We start from the raw sequence: 13062 nt of genomic DNA, 5'->3' as shown, positions 1-13062 counted from the left end.
GACTGGATTGAGTCTTACCTCTCTGACCGCTCCTTCCAGGTTGCCTGGGCGGGTAAGGTATCACCACCCCGTCCCCTCACCACCGGAGTTCCCCAGGGCTCAGTCCTTGGTCCCCTTCTCTTCTCCATGTACACCAGATCCCTTGGCCCTGTAATATCTGCCCATGGCTTGTCCTATCATTCCTATGCCGACGACACGCAACTCTTTCTCTCCTTCTCCCCATCGGACACACAGGTCCCCGCCCGCATCTCCGCTTGCCTGAGGGACATACAGAGCTGGATGGACAATCACCACCTGAAGCTCAACCCGGGAAAGACGGAGCTAATCTTTATTCCTGCTCTATCCTCTCCCCTCCTCGACTTTTCCATTTCCTTAGGGGACACCGTAGTGACATCATCACCCTGCGCCAAGAATCTCGGAGTGATGATGGACAACAGGCTGTCCCTCTCCAACAACATTGCAGCAGTAACCCGGGCATGCAGATTTTTCCTATACAACATCCGCAGAATCCGCCCCTTTCTCACCACCTACTCAACCCAGCTCCTGGTCCAAGCAATGGTTCTATCCCGCCTGGACTACTGCAACTCTCTTCTGGCTGGACTACCGGCATCTGCCACCAGACCCCTGCAGCTCATCCAGAATGCTGCGGCTCGTCTGGTCTTCAACCTCCCCAGACACTCCCACGTAACTCCCCTGCTCACTACCCTCCACTGGCTGCCAGTTATAGCTCGCATCAAATTCAAAACATTGGTTCTAGCATACCAGGCAGTCAAGGGATCAGCCCCAGCATACCTTCACAAGATTTTCAAACCCAACATGCCAGCCAGATCCCTCCGTTCTGCTACCTCAGGACGCCTAGCACCTCCCCCTCTTCGCACCTGCACTTCCAGAACACGTCTCCTGTCTGTTCTGGCCCCACGATGGTGGAATGACCTCCCTGTGGAGGTCAGAACAGCTGAGACTGTGACCCATTTCAAACGACGACTGAAGACCCACCTCTTCAGGCTGCACCTCTCCCCATCCCTCCCTTCCCCCCCCTGTAAATGACTAAACTTAGGGGTGTAACTAGGCAGCTGTTTAATAGGTGACTTTGTTGATGCGCCAGTCTTAACGACTACTTGTATTTTTTATTTATTTTTATTTTTCCATAGATTGCGTTGTTGCCGCTCTCGTTGTTAGTGTTAATCAGTTTAACCACCAGGGTCCAAGTTGAACTATGCGGTTGTTCCCTGTACTTGGACCGGTACTTCTCTCTAGGGGTTTCGTCATACTTGTTCCTGGTTATGGTTATACACTTTGTTGTACGTCGCTCTGGATAAGAGCGTCTGCCAAATGCCTGTAATGTAATGTAACCCCAAAGCATAATGGATCCACCTCCATGCTTAACAGTTGTTCTTCTCCACAAATGCTTCACCCTTTTTTCTCCAAACATACCTTCTTTGGTTGTGGCTAAAAAGTTCCATTTTAGTTTCATCAGTCCAAAGCACATTCTTCCAAAAGGCTTCAGGCTTCTCAGGGTTTTCTTTTGCATACTTCAGACGCTTAATCTTGTGTTGAGGTCATAGGAAAGGCTTCTTTCTGGAAACTCTTCCATCTAGGTCTTTGCTGTTTAAAGTATGTTGTATTGTTGTTCTATGAACAACTAGACCTGTGTGTGCTACTTTTGTTTGCAGTTCTTTGCAGTGATGTGTGGGTTGCGCTGAGTATTTCACACCAGGTTTCAGGCCATTCTATCTGAAATTTTCTTGGTCTTCCAGACCTTGCCTTGACTTCAACTGCTCCATCTATCTTCCATTTTCTGGTAATGTTTCTAACAGTAGAAATAGGTAGTTTGAAATGTTGAGAGAGTTTTTTTTATAGCCTTCTCCTTGTTGGTGAAAGTGAACTATCTTGATTCTGACATCCTTGGACAACTGTTTAGAGAAACCCATGGTTTTTAACACCAGACAGAACAGCCACCGCAGTCGATACATTAGAAGTAGAGCCTGACCGATGCCAGATTTTTGGGGCCGATGCCGATCCTGATTTTGGAGAGTCGTAGCCCACCGATTACCGATGTTTTGACCGATATTTTGTCAAAAAGTGCAACATTTTCAAATCAATTTGAAAAACTTATACTTTTACTCCTTTCTTTTCCAGCCATCTATAAAAAATTAATTTTAAAAAGTCAGTTTTACAGTTTCAAACATGTATTTTTATGAATATTATTATTATTGTTGTTGGTGTTATTAATTTGTTATTATTTCTTAGTATCTATTCTCAGTAAATTAATTATATTTTCTTATTTTATTCCTACTGCGTGATCTCAAAGAGCAAGACTATCTAGCGAGCTTCCCTGTCCGTAAGAATTCGGTGGTGAAAATAACTACAATGCGCTCTGACGCGTGACAAGATGACACACTCGCTCGCAATAACGCATTAGCTATTGACACAGCCTCATTATTTCTTATTATATATTCTCAGTAAGTTAAATGAATTATATTTTATTATTTTATTTCTACTACATGATCTCAAAGAGTAAGACATTATCTAGCGGAGCCAAAGAGTGAATCAAGTGTAACGAGTAGATGAAATTAAATTGACTGGATGAAATACGTGAAAAAAACTACAATGTGCTTTCGTGCAGGTTACCCGCGCTAACTGTTGGTTGATTCACTTCTCCAACAGCAATCCTTCTCTCATGTTATCACGACAAAGCTAGATAACATGGCTTAAAATGATCCATGTTATAAGTGTTTTATCTGCGTTTTTACTGTCTGGTTAGCTTGCTACGATGACGCGTGACTAGATGACACACTCGCTTGCAATAACGCGTTGGCTATTGACACAGCATCATATAGTAGCTAATATCATTATCTCAGATAAAAAACAAATGTGTGATGCATTCAGTCACCATTTTATTTTGGCTGGTTATTTATTTGAGAGTACAGCGATGTCCTCTGGAAATGTAGATCCTACGCTGCTTATGTGCTCACTGCCACTTCATAAAGGCTTGCTAGCCAGCTAGCTTGCTAAAGTGAACCAAATATGTTAGCTAGCTCGCTCGCTTGATAATGAGGATTGATAAACATAGTGGTCGTATAAACGCATTTAATTAAAAAACTTTCACTAAATATACATACCTTTATTGCGGCAATCAAATCTGTGCAGACAAGTCTTGCAGTGGAGAATATACGAGTGACAAACGTCTTATTAGAGAAGTAGCGCGTCAGCTGCTGCAGTTCACACTTGTATTAGAGCTCCCTCTACTGGATAATTCTAGTAAATAGCAACTACAACATTCGAACAGACAAGTACAGATAAATAATCATTGTTTTTTTGTTTATTATACTTTTTTTTTTTTAAACTTTTGTTTAAAATATCGGGACACATCGGCGGCATAACTGCCGATCCCGATGTCGTCAAAAAAGTCAAATAATGGCCGATATATCGGTCGGGCTCTAATTAGAAGGCATGGAGTTACTTCAGAATAAACAGTTCAGCCCTGGGATTATATTCACCTGACTCACTGAAGCCCTAATGAGTAAATCACCTGGGTCTGGGTAATTATCTTTTTAAAAAGTAACTAAGGATAATCCAAAAGGGTTCCCAAACTTTTGCACAGCGTCCTTTTCCTTTTTTTATCATTTAAAAACAGTAAAAAATAAAAATAAAAATCTATGTTGCTTTAAATTTTGCAGAGTCTCATGTTTAATGTTGTACCATTTAGAGTTCAGGTTTGCTTTTGATCACTTAGAGTTTAATCGTAACAGACATTTAAACCAGGGGTGCCCAAATTTTTGCACCCCACTGTAGGCAGGTGTGGTGTAAAGCACACCACTATTTGACTCAGGAGCAGTGGAAATGCATTCTCTAGGGTGATGATTGACGCTTCACTACCTGGCAGTCTCACGGATGAATCTGGATTTGGCAAATGCCAGGAGAAGGCTACCCGTCCAACTGGTCTGGGGCTGTTTTTCATGATTTGGGCTAGGCCCCTTAGTTTCAGTGAAATGAAATCTTGAGTGAGTGATGCAGTGATATTGAATTGCTTCCAGCTTTGTGGCAAGTTTGGGGAATGCCCTTTCCTGTTTCAGGGCGTATGATTTGATTGGTTTCATTTGTGTTAGCTAAGGTAACCCATATTGTTTATTGTAACTTGGCATAATTTTGATATCAGGACTTGTAATGGTATGCCTAGATTTTGCAAGTGTTAATGACTTCTTTGTATGTGTGAGTAACTGGGCATTTTTGTATGTTGAAAATGTCTTTCTGCAAAGTGTTAGTTCTGAGAAAGTGATAACAGTCATGCATATAAATTTAGACTATGAGAAGTATGTGTATACATGCAAACACGTATACATCGTAGCCATTCCCATATGTAGATTGGTGTGATTGAGAGGCAGAATGAGATTTTGGGGGGGGCGAAGTTTATCACGTAATTCGTGATGAGTAGAGCATTGGAACTGGGTGTAGAAATGCGAAGTAACCCTTATAGAAACGGTTGTGGTTAACAGTTATCATTTTGTGAATGTGTACAGTCTGATGAATGTGTGGCGTTTAGCACTTTCTCTTTTTTAAAGCCAATGGCTGTGACAAACGTCGGGGTGGCGGAAGTATAAGAGGCTGGTACCATGAGAAACGTAATAGAAATCCCCCCAGTGTATGTACTGATGTGATGGCCATCCAATGAGCTTTTATTCAGAAAAATAACAGCAAAGTCCTTCAATTAGAGCTGCTGAGGTCGCAACGTGTGTCCCCTTCTGTCCTGCTCCATTTTCAGTTATTTCTTCTGAGATCGACCCTTTGTGTTTATGAGGTTTATCAGGCATTTGGATACGCTTAGCTGTAGGTAGGACTCCTCTTTGCTGTCTTCCTTAGGTAGAGTAGCCAAGTAAAGCAGTTAGTATAGAAACGCCACAGTGGTCAGCTGTTGTAACTGTTTAAGAAAATCGAGAAATGTGCTGTCATGAAATGCATACAGTTGGCTGTGCGTGACCTTAGCTGAACATATGCATTGAAGATTCAGTTATTCTGAGAACTGCAAAAGCAATAGTTTAAAAGCAATAGACAATTATTAGTTAGAAAATAAGTGTACAATAAATATTAAATAAAGTAAATGTTAGTACAGTAAAGTAAATATTTGTGTGAGGCCAAGGGAGGATTCGAGACTCCGACCTTGCGATTCGGCAAGAACATTAGCAGTGAGCCACCGAGGAAGTAGCTATCCAAGGGGTGACATTTATTGGAGAAATGTGCTTGTGGTTTTAAAGAAGGCAGACTCAGGTCTGGTTGTATTCCATGAGGCCTGGCTATATTGTAGCTGGCTAGAAAACGTTCACATTGAAAGCAAATGTAGCCGGTTAACTGAATAATACACTGTAAACGTTCGGTGAAAGACCAGCACGATTTGGTGCAGAAGGATCCAGAAGAATTATGCAGTTGCAAAAGCAATAGTTGAAAAGTAATTGACAAATGTGTGTGAGAAAACAAGCGTAAGAAAAGAGAAATTCGGGGGAGTCTCAGGTGGGATTTGATCCAGAGGCTCAGTGGTCCCAAGTCTGCATTTTTACCAGTGAGCCACAAACTTACTAGGTACGTTGACTGGAAATTTTCTTGGCCAAAAAGATATAAGTTGATTTTGCATGTATATGTGACATTTTGATTGGTTGGTGTTTGTGAAGGACTGGCTGGTGTAGGTAAATATCCAATGGGGACACGTATTGTTTGTGGGCTTGCAGCATTAAGATGACGTAATCTGGCAGGAAAAAATAAGGAGAAAAAGCAAAATCCCTTAAATTTAGGGCTTTGTTGTACGGACGTGTGAAGTTGTTTGTGAAAGGCGTAACTTGGCGGGATGGCATACCTGCCATCCCAATAGACCTATGCCTACATAAGAAGACTTTCATTTACTTGCTCACCACCAGGGCTTGCAAAGAGATTTTCTTTCTATCCATTCATTCCAAGCAGAATCAGAATTATGAAGTTTGTTCTTTTGTTCTGCCCGCAACATTACGTTCCTGAGCTGGTTATAACAAAATTTTAAAAGTGTTCATTTTGTTCCTTTTCTCTCACCTGAAAAACATTGAAATCAGCCTAGTAACCTGTCTCAAAACCTATTTTTGAACATGTTTCCGAAAATAATATCCACTTTCGAAAATAATAAACACAGCTGTGGCTTTTGACTGCTGTATTAATCACTACTGCCTACATGGAGCACACGACCCACCCGACCCATAAAAAGAAACCTGTGGATGATGAAAAACACACACAGTAGGCAGACAATATCACACTGCCTTAACGCTCCATAGCGTGGCATGGTTAATACAACTTCAAAATATGACAAAATAACCACATTAGAATTGCTTTGATATAGGGAAATGGGGGAAATCCCATTGGAAAAGACATTTATCAAATCATTCACAGCAGCACAAACAAATAATATTATCAACAGGCATTTACAATGTGTAGGGTAGAACAGAGGTAATTTATAACAGGCTATAGGGGTGGCAGGTATGCCATCCCACCAAGTTACGCCTTGGCCTGGCAGCTTGCCCCATACCTGTACAGCATCAAGAGTTTGGCACTTTTCAGTGTTTCCTACACAAATAACCACAATGACCACAGACTCCCAGCCCTAAACATTAATTTCTGTACCTTTTGATCCCATTTGATCAGTGCTGCTGCCAGATATGCAGTAGATACTACAAGCATTGTTTCTCCTTGTAGTATCTATTGCAAATCTGGCAGCAGCACAGTGGTTTGAGGCTCATTTGATACCTTGGACCCTTGATGAATTGAAAATATACATTCTTTATTGAATGCAGGCACTCTACTTCTAAATTACACAACAGAAGACATACAGAAAAACATTAAACAACTAACCTAGAAATACCAGGAAATAGAGAGAGAGATACGGATAAAAGAGAGAGACAGAGAAATGGATCAGCCAGACCTTGCCAAAGTATCACCCACTTCCAGTATAAGCGCAAGTATAAGGAAACCAGCTAAATGCACACAACCAAGGAACCACCACCAAAATAAAAAGAGGAAGACTTCTTCTTCAAGGCTCTGACACCAACGCCACACAAAAACCTTTTCCTGTGGCCATCTTAAATACCTTACCCAGCATGGCTTTAGGATGTTTGCCCCGATTGGGTGATGCCAGGTTAAGGTTTAGGAGAGAAGGGAAGGGGGGTCAGACTAATTTATGGCAAGGACTGGCCTACCTAAAGATTGCATTCAAACTTAAAGAGGACATGGGAAAGGGAAATGTTAGGTATGTAGGGTCTCCGACCCCCGATATGGTGTCCTGTGTCATCTGGTTTGTCTCTTCGGAGGGGGTGAGACCCATAGATTGTCTGCCTAGATTAGGGTATCTTAGTAGTGGATTTTATATTGCCCCAATCACATTTGCTTTGATGCTTGTGACGGGGAGGCCAGGAAACATTCTTATTCACTGATTCCCTCTCTAAGGCCAAAATCTAAACACTGCATATCCTACAGAACCTTCTAAGAACCGGTTTGCTTTTCCACGGGTTAGAGAGCCACGTCATTACGTCACTGTATACGTCTGTATACGTCTCTGCTTTACCAGCAACAACATTACCTATTAAAATGTAGTTATATTTATTGCAGCCTTATTTAGTCCCTCCAGTTTTTCGCGATTCGGAATTTTCTGAATTAAACATCAAAATGCCACATTTTCCCCAATGCTGCATAATTCACCGTTTTACGAATTATGCAGCGTCGGGAAAAATGTGGCATTTTGTTGAAGTTGTGTTAAATTCCGAAAATTCCGAATCACGAAGAACTGGAGGGGTTATTGTTTACTATATCAACTTTAACACAAGCAACATGCTCGGAATTATCTCATCGCGACCCATTAAATCTAATGGCGCAGACGTTGCTTCATAATTTCAAACTGCTTTCCTAACGGCTATTTTGTGTCCTACGACTTGGGTTACAACAGTGAATATGTACGGATTCCTAGACGTGCTGATAGCGACCACCCTTTCTCATATTAACCTTAAATACGAAAGACAGGAAACTGTATGCTAGCAAATTTATGTAAAGTTCCATTCATTTACATGGGGAGGTCGATACACTTAGCAACCAAAAGCTAGCGCTGGACCACCTCTGACTTATTTGCGGGCACAGAAAAAAATCGTGAAAATACTAAAAAAATAACCACTGGAGGATAACAAGAACATTTTTTCCTACATAACTAGGTACAGGTTGTTACCGATATTTTGCCTATTTCATATATAGTTGCAAATCAGTTTACGTTTTCCTGTCTATCGAACGAAGGTGGTCTCACTCTACCTGGCGGTCACAAAGTTTTAGTTGGTCTTGGTTGGTCACGATAATGCCGCCCCCAGCCCCTGACGTAAGCGGTTCTTGGTTATAGACCAGCCAAGAGTTGGTGCCGCTTTGGAACCAGTTTTCCTGGCCGAGAGCCAGTTCTTTTGCTGTCGAAAACGGAAGAACTGGTTCGCGATTAGGCACCAGCTCCGAACCGGCCCTCGAAATGCCTTGGTGGAAAAGGGGCATGAGAGATACATTTAAATGCAAAGAGTTTTGAATGTGTGAATTGTTTGATTACAACAGAGAAAATAAAATATTAAATCAGAAAAAGCAGAAAAATGCAGGTGGTTTTAATGTTGTGGCCGATCGGTGTATACCTCCATATTTTTAATACATATATAGTGTATATACATACACTGATTTATAGCTCCATATATAATTATATTAGAGCCTGACCGATATATCGGTTTGGCCGATATATCGGCCATTATTTGACTTTTTTGACGACATCGGGGTCGGCAGTTATGCCGCCGATGTGTCCCGATATTTTAATAAGTATAATAAACAAAAAAACAATGATTATTTATCTATACTTGTCTGTTCGAATGTTGTAGTTGCTATTTACTAGAATTATCCAGTAGAGGGAGCTCTAATACGAGTGTGAACTGCAGCAGCTGACGCGCTACTTCTCTAATAAGACGTTTATCACTTGTATATTCTCCACTGCAAGACTTGTCTGCACAGATTTGATTGCCACAATAAAGGTATGTATATTTAGTGAAAGTTTTTAATTAAATGCGTTTATACGACCACTATGTTTATCAATCCTCATTATCAAGCGAGCGAGCTAGCTAACATATTTGGTTCACTTTAGCAAGCTAGCTGGCTAGCAAGCCTTTATGAAGTGGCAGTGAGCACATAAGCAGCGTAGGATCTACATTTCCAAAGGACATCGCTGTACTCTCAAATAAATAACCAGCCAAAATAAAATGGTGACTGAATGCATCACACATTTGTTTTTTTATCTGAGATAATGATATTAGCTACTATATGATGCTGTGTCAATAGCCAACGCGTTATTGCAAGCGAGTGTGCCATCTAGTCACGCGTCATCGTAGCAAGGTAACCAGAGAGTAAAAACGCAGATAAAACACTTATAACATGGATCATTTTAAGCCATGTTATCTAGCTTTGTCGTGATAACATGAGAGAAGGATTGCTGTTGGAGAAGTGAATCAACCAACAGTTAGCGCGGGTAACCTGCACGAAAGCGCATTGTAGTTTTTTTCACGTATTTCATCCAGTCAATTTAATTTCATCTAACGTTACACTTTTACATTACATTACATTACATTCATTTAGCAAACGCTTTTATCCAAAGCGACGTACAAAAAGTGCATTTTCATGATCGTAGACAACTGCTGAACACGGGTTCAGTAAGGTACAATTACTTATTTTGTAAAGCTATTTCTAGCCGAGAACAAAGAACACTATCCTGGTCTAACATCTGCAAAGCCAAACTAGGCAGAAGAATAAGCTAGAGTATTAGGACAAATACAATTTACCAAGAAGTGCAGGGATGGGGCAACATGTAACAAGTGACAGGAAAAAGGGTTTTTTTTTTTTTTTTTTTAATATATATATACACAGCGTGGTGGTGGTTATTCTAGGTATAGTCTGAAGAGATGAGTCTTCAGGCCACGGCGGAAGATGGATAGTGAGGGGGAGGTTCGGAGAGGGACGGGGAGTTCGTTCCACCACTGGGGAGCTAGGGTGGAGAAGCTCTGTGATCCCTTTGGGCGGGTGGGAGGGGTTGCAAGACGCCCTGCTGCCGCAGAGCGGAGCGGTCGAGCAGGCACATAGAATTGAGTCATGTCCTGCAAGTAGATGGGGTAGGCAAGGGTCAGGGCTTTGAATCGGATCCTGGCAGCGACCGGTAGCCAGTGAAGTGATCGCAGCAGAGGAGTGACGTGGGAGAATTTGGGGAGGTTGTAGATGAGTCGGGCAGCGGCATTCTGACACTTGATTCACTCTTTAGCTCCGCTAGATAATGTCTCACTCTTTGAGATCATGTAGTAGAAATAAAATTAGAAAATATAATTAATTTAACTTACTGAGAATATATAAGAAATAATGAGGCTGTGTCAATAGCAAATGCGTTATTGCGAGCGAGTGTGTCATCTAGTCACGCGTCTGAGCGCATTGTAGTTATTTTCACCACCAAATTCTTATGGACAGGGAAGCTCGCTAGATAGTCTTACTCTTTGAGATCATGTAGTAGGAATAAAATAAGAAAATATAATTAATGTACTGAGAATAGATACTAACAAATAATAACAAATTAATAACACCAACAACAATAATAATAATATTCATAAAAATACATGTTTGAAACTGGAAAACTGACTTTTTAAAATTATTTTTTTATAGATTTCACACACTTAAAGATGGTGTTAATATATATATTTAATTTAATATCATCTTTTACTTTTTATCTTTGTGTGGTTATTTTTATTTTTATTTGTTTGCTTATAAGTTAAATGTTCTTAAATATAGAAACTTTAATAAAATATAAGTTTTTCAAATTGATTTGAAAATGTTGCACTTTTTGACAAAATATCGGTCAAAACATCAGTAATCGGTGGGCTAGGACTCTCCAAAATCGGGATCGGCATCGGACCCAAAAATCTGGCATCGGTCGGCCTCTAATTTATATATTCATACCTTTATATATTTATTATTCATATTATATACCCTTATATACCTCTTATACATTTATATTTATTGCATACCCCTGCTGTTTTTTGTTTTTTTCCCCCCCCCATGTAAAGCGACTTTGAGTACTCAGAAAAGCACTATATAAATCTGAGGTATTATTGTTATTATTATTGTTCCATAGTGTTTCACTGCCTACTGCACCACCTGCTCTTTTGCACTACTGAGGGAGTTATATTACCTCATATTGTTTACTGTTAATATGTTGTTTTGGCACTACTACCTCTTATTACCTTTCCACTGTACTTGGGAGATTACAAGCTCACTTTTCATTGTACTTGTACCTGTGCAATGTACAATGACAATAAAATTGAATTGAATTATATAGTCTTATACTTCATCATTGATTCCCTTATAAACACCCCCTTTGTTTACAACTGGTATTATCTGTTATAACTTGAACATTGATGAAGTCATTCTATTAAAATAATAAAATGCCTTCAGAAATGGATTACATTCCTAATACTTCTTAATAGTAAGTTGTATTTAAAGGGTATTTTTATTTATTAAATTATAAATTTATTTATAATTCATATAATACGAACACATGACAAAGAACTGGAGAACATTTCAATCCCGCAGGGAAACTCTCTCGTTACCATACTATTGAAGGGCACCACATTTTTTAGATTAAAGTAATAATCTCGAAGATTTTCATTTAAATAAATGTCATAAATGTATGGTAAAATTGTTGTTAAGACCGAAAAAAAATTAAATAAAACTAATGAACTAACTAAATCTGTTAAATCACTATGAGGTAAAGTCCGAATGAGGTAACACAATGGTGATTGAGCCTATTGAGCACTGATGAAAGCCCTTGCATTTGCAGTATTACCAAGTATTATGAACTGAGTGTCTGTGGCAACATTCCCGGGAAAAATCACAAGCAGCGCACAGTTAGTGACGCGTTTTCCGTCACCCATCAGTGGTTGGTCCGCCAGAGAGGGTAGGCGGAGCTAACGCAACAGGCTCGCTCTTCAACTCACTTGTGTGTGAGTGCGGTACTGTTTTTTTCCGGTGTCTGCTAGCGTTACAATAACAGAGAAAGTGGGGGGCGGGGGGTTATGGAACCCTAAAAAGTTTTTATGTAACATGAGAGTTCATATTATTTGTTGATGTAGATTTCGTACTACATTTGATGACAATGTAACGTTACTAAATTACATAGCTATTTGCACTGGACCATGTCAAGAAAGGCAACATTAGTTTAGATAATCTTGCGCACAGTAGCCATCTCTCATCAGGTAACGTTGCATTAGCTAGCTAGATAATGTAATTAACATAATCTAATGTCAGCTAACAATAAAAAAAAATGCTAGCTAACGCTACCGACCGCTACCGACCTCACAAACCATCTCTCGAATTCAACTAAAGGCCAGTTCAGATCAATGATTCGCAACAAGACTGGATGCAACTCGCAAAATTACACAACGTCTGATTGTAAACGTTCTAAAACTGCACTTGGCGATTTGACAAGGTGGGTCTATTGAGACCCCAGACAACGGCTTCAGACGCTCTGCAACTAACACACCGCTACAATTTTCTCTACAACATTCTAAAACCATTTTGTCTCGTTGCAAATCATTGATCTGAACTGGCCTTAACGTTACCGTCACATTGCCATCAAGTTCATTAATATATTATAATGAACGGAATAAAGCCGTCTTTACACAGAGAATTAGCCCCGGGGAATAGGTGGAGCAGAGCTGGGTTTGATTTCTGTGTAAAGATGTCAAGCTGGAGAAAAGGTGGATAAAGAACGTCTGTGGAAATTGATCATCACTAATTCTACCCCAGGTCTGCTACAGCATTTTAACCCGGCTTGGCAGTGTAAAGACGGCTTAAGTTAGCCTAATGTTAGACAATGAATGAGTATGTACATAACGTTACTTTTATAACAAACATTTTTTATTCATTAAATAGTAAGTGTTATAGTTACCATCTCAGAAGACATCATTCCCTTTTCGCTTTCATGTGGACTGGTGACCTCGAATTGTTATG

The 13062-nt window shown here is 40.1% G+C and overlaps 1 protein-coding gene across 8 annotated transcripts in view; it reads left to right on the top strand.

Moving 5' to 3' along the window:
• chid1 (chitinase domain containing 1) overlaps positions 1-13062 on the top strand; it is a 386345-nt gene that overhangs the window by 233240 nt on the left and 140043 nt on the right. The window lies entirely within an intron of this gene.

The sequence above is a fragment of the Anguilla anguilla genome, chromosome 5 (assembly GCF_013347855.1).
Source record: "Anguilla anguilla isolate fAngAng1 chromosome 5, fAngAng1.pri, whole genome shotgun sequence".
Classification (NCBI taxonomy): domain Eukaryota; kingdom Metazoa; phylum Chordata; class Actinopteri; order Anguilliformes; family Anguillidae; genus Anguilla; species Anguilla anguilla.
The sequence above is the reverse complement of the archived record's forward strand: the minus strand, read 5'-3'. Positions and strand labels throughout refer to the sequence as shown.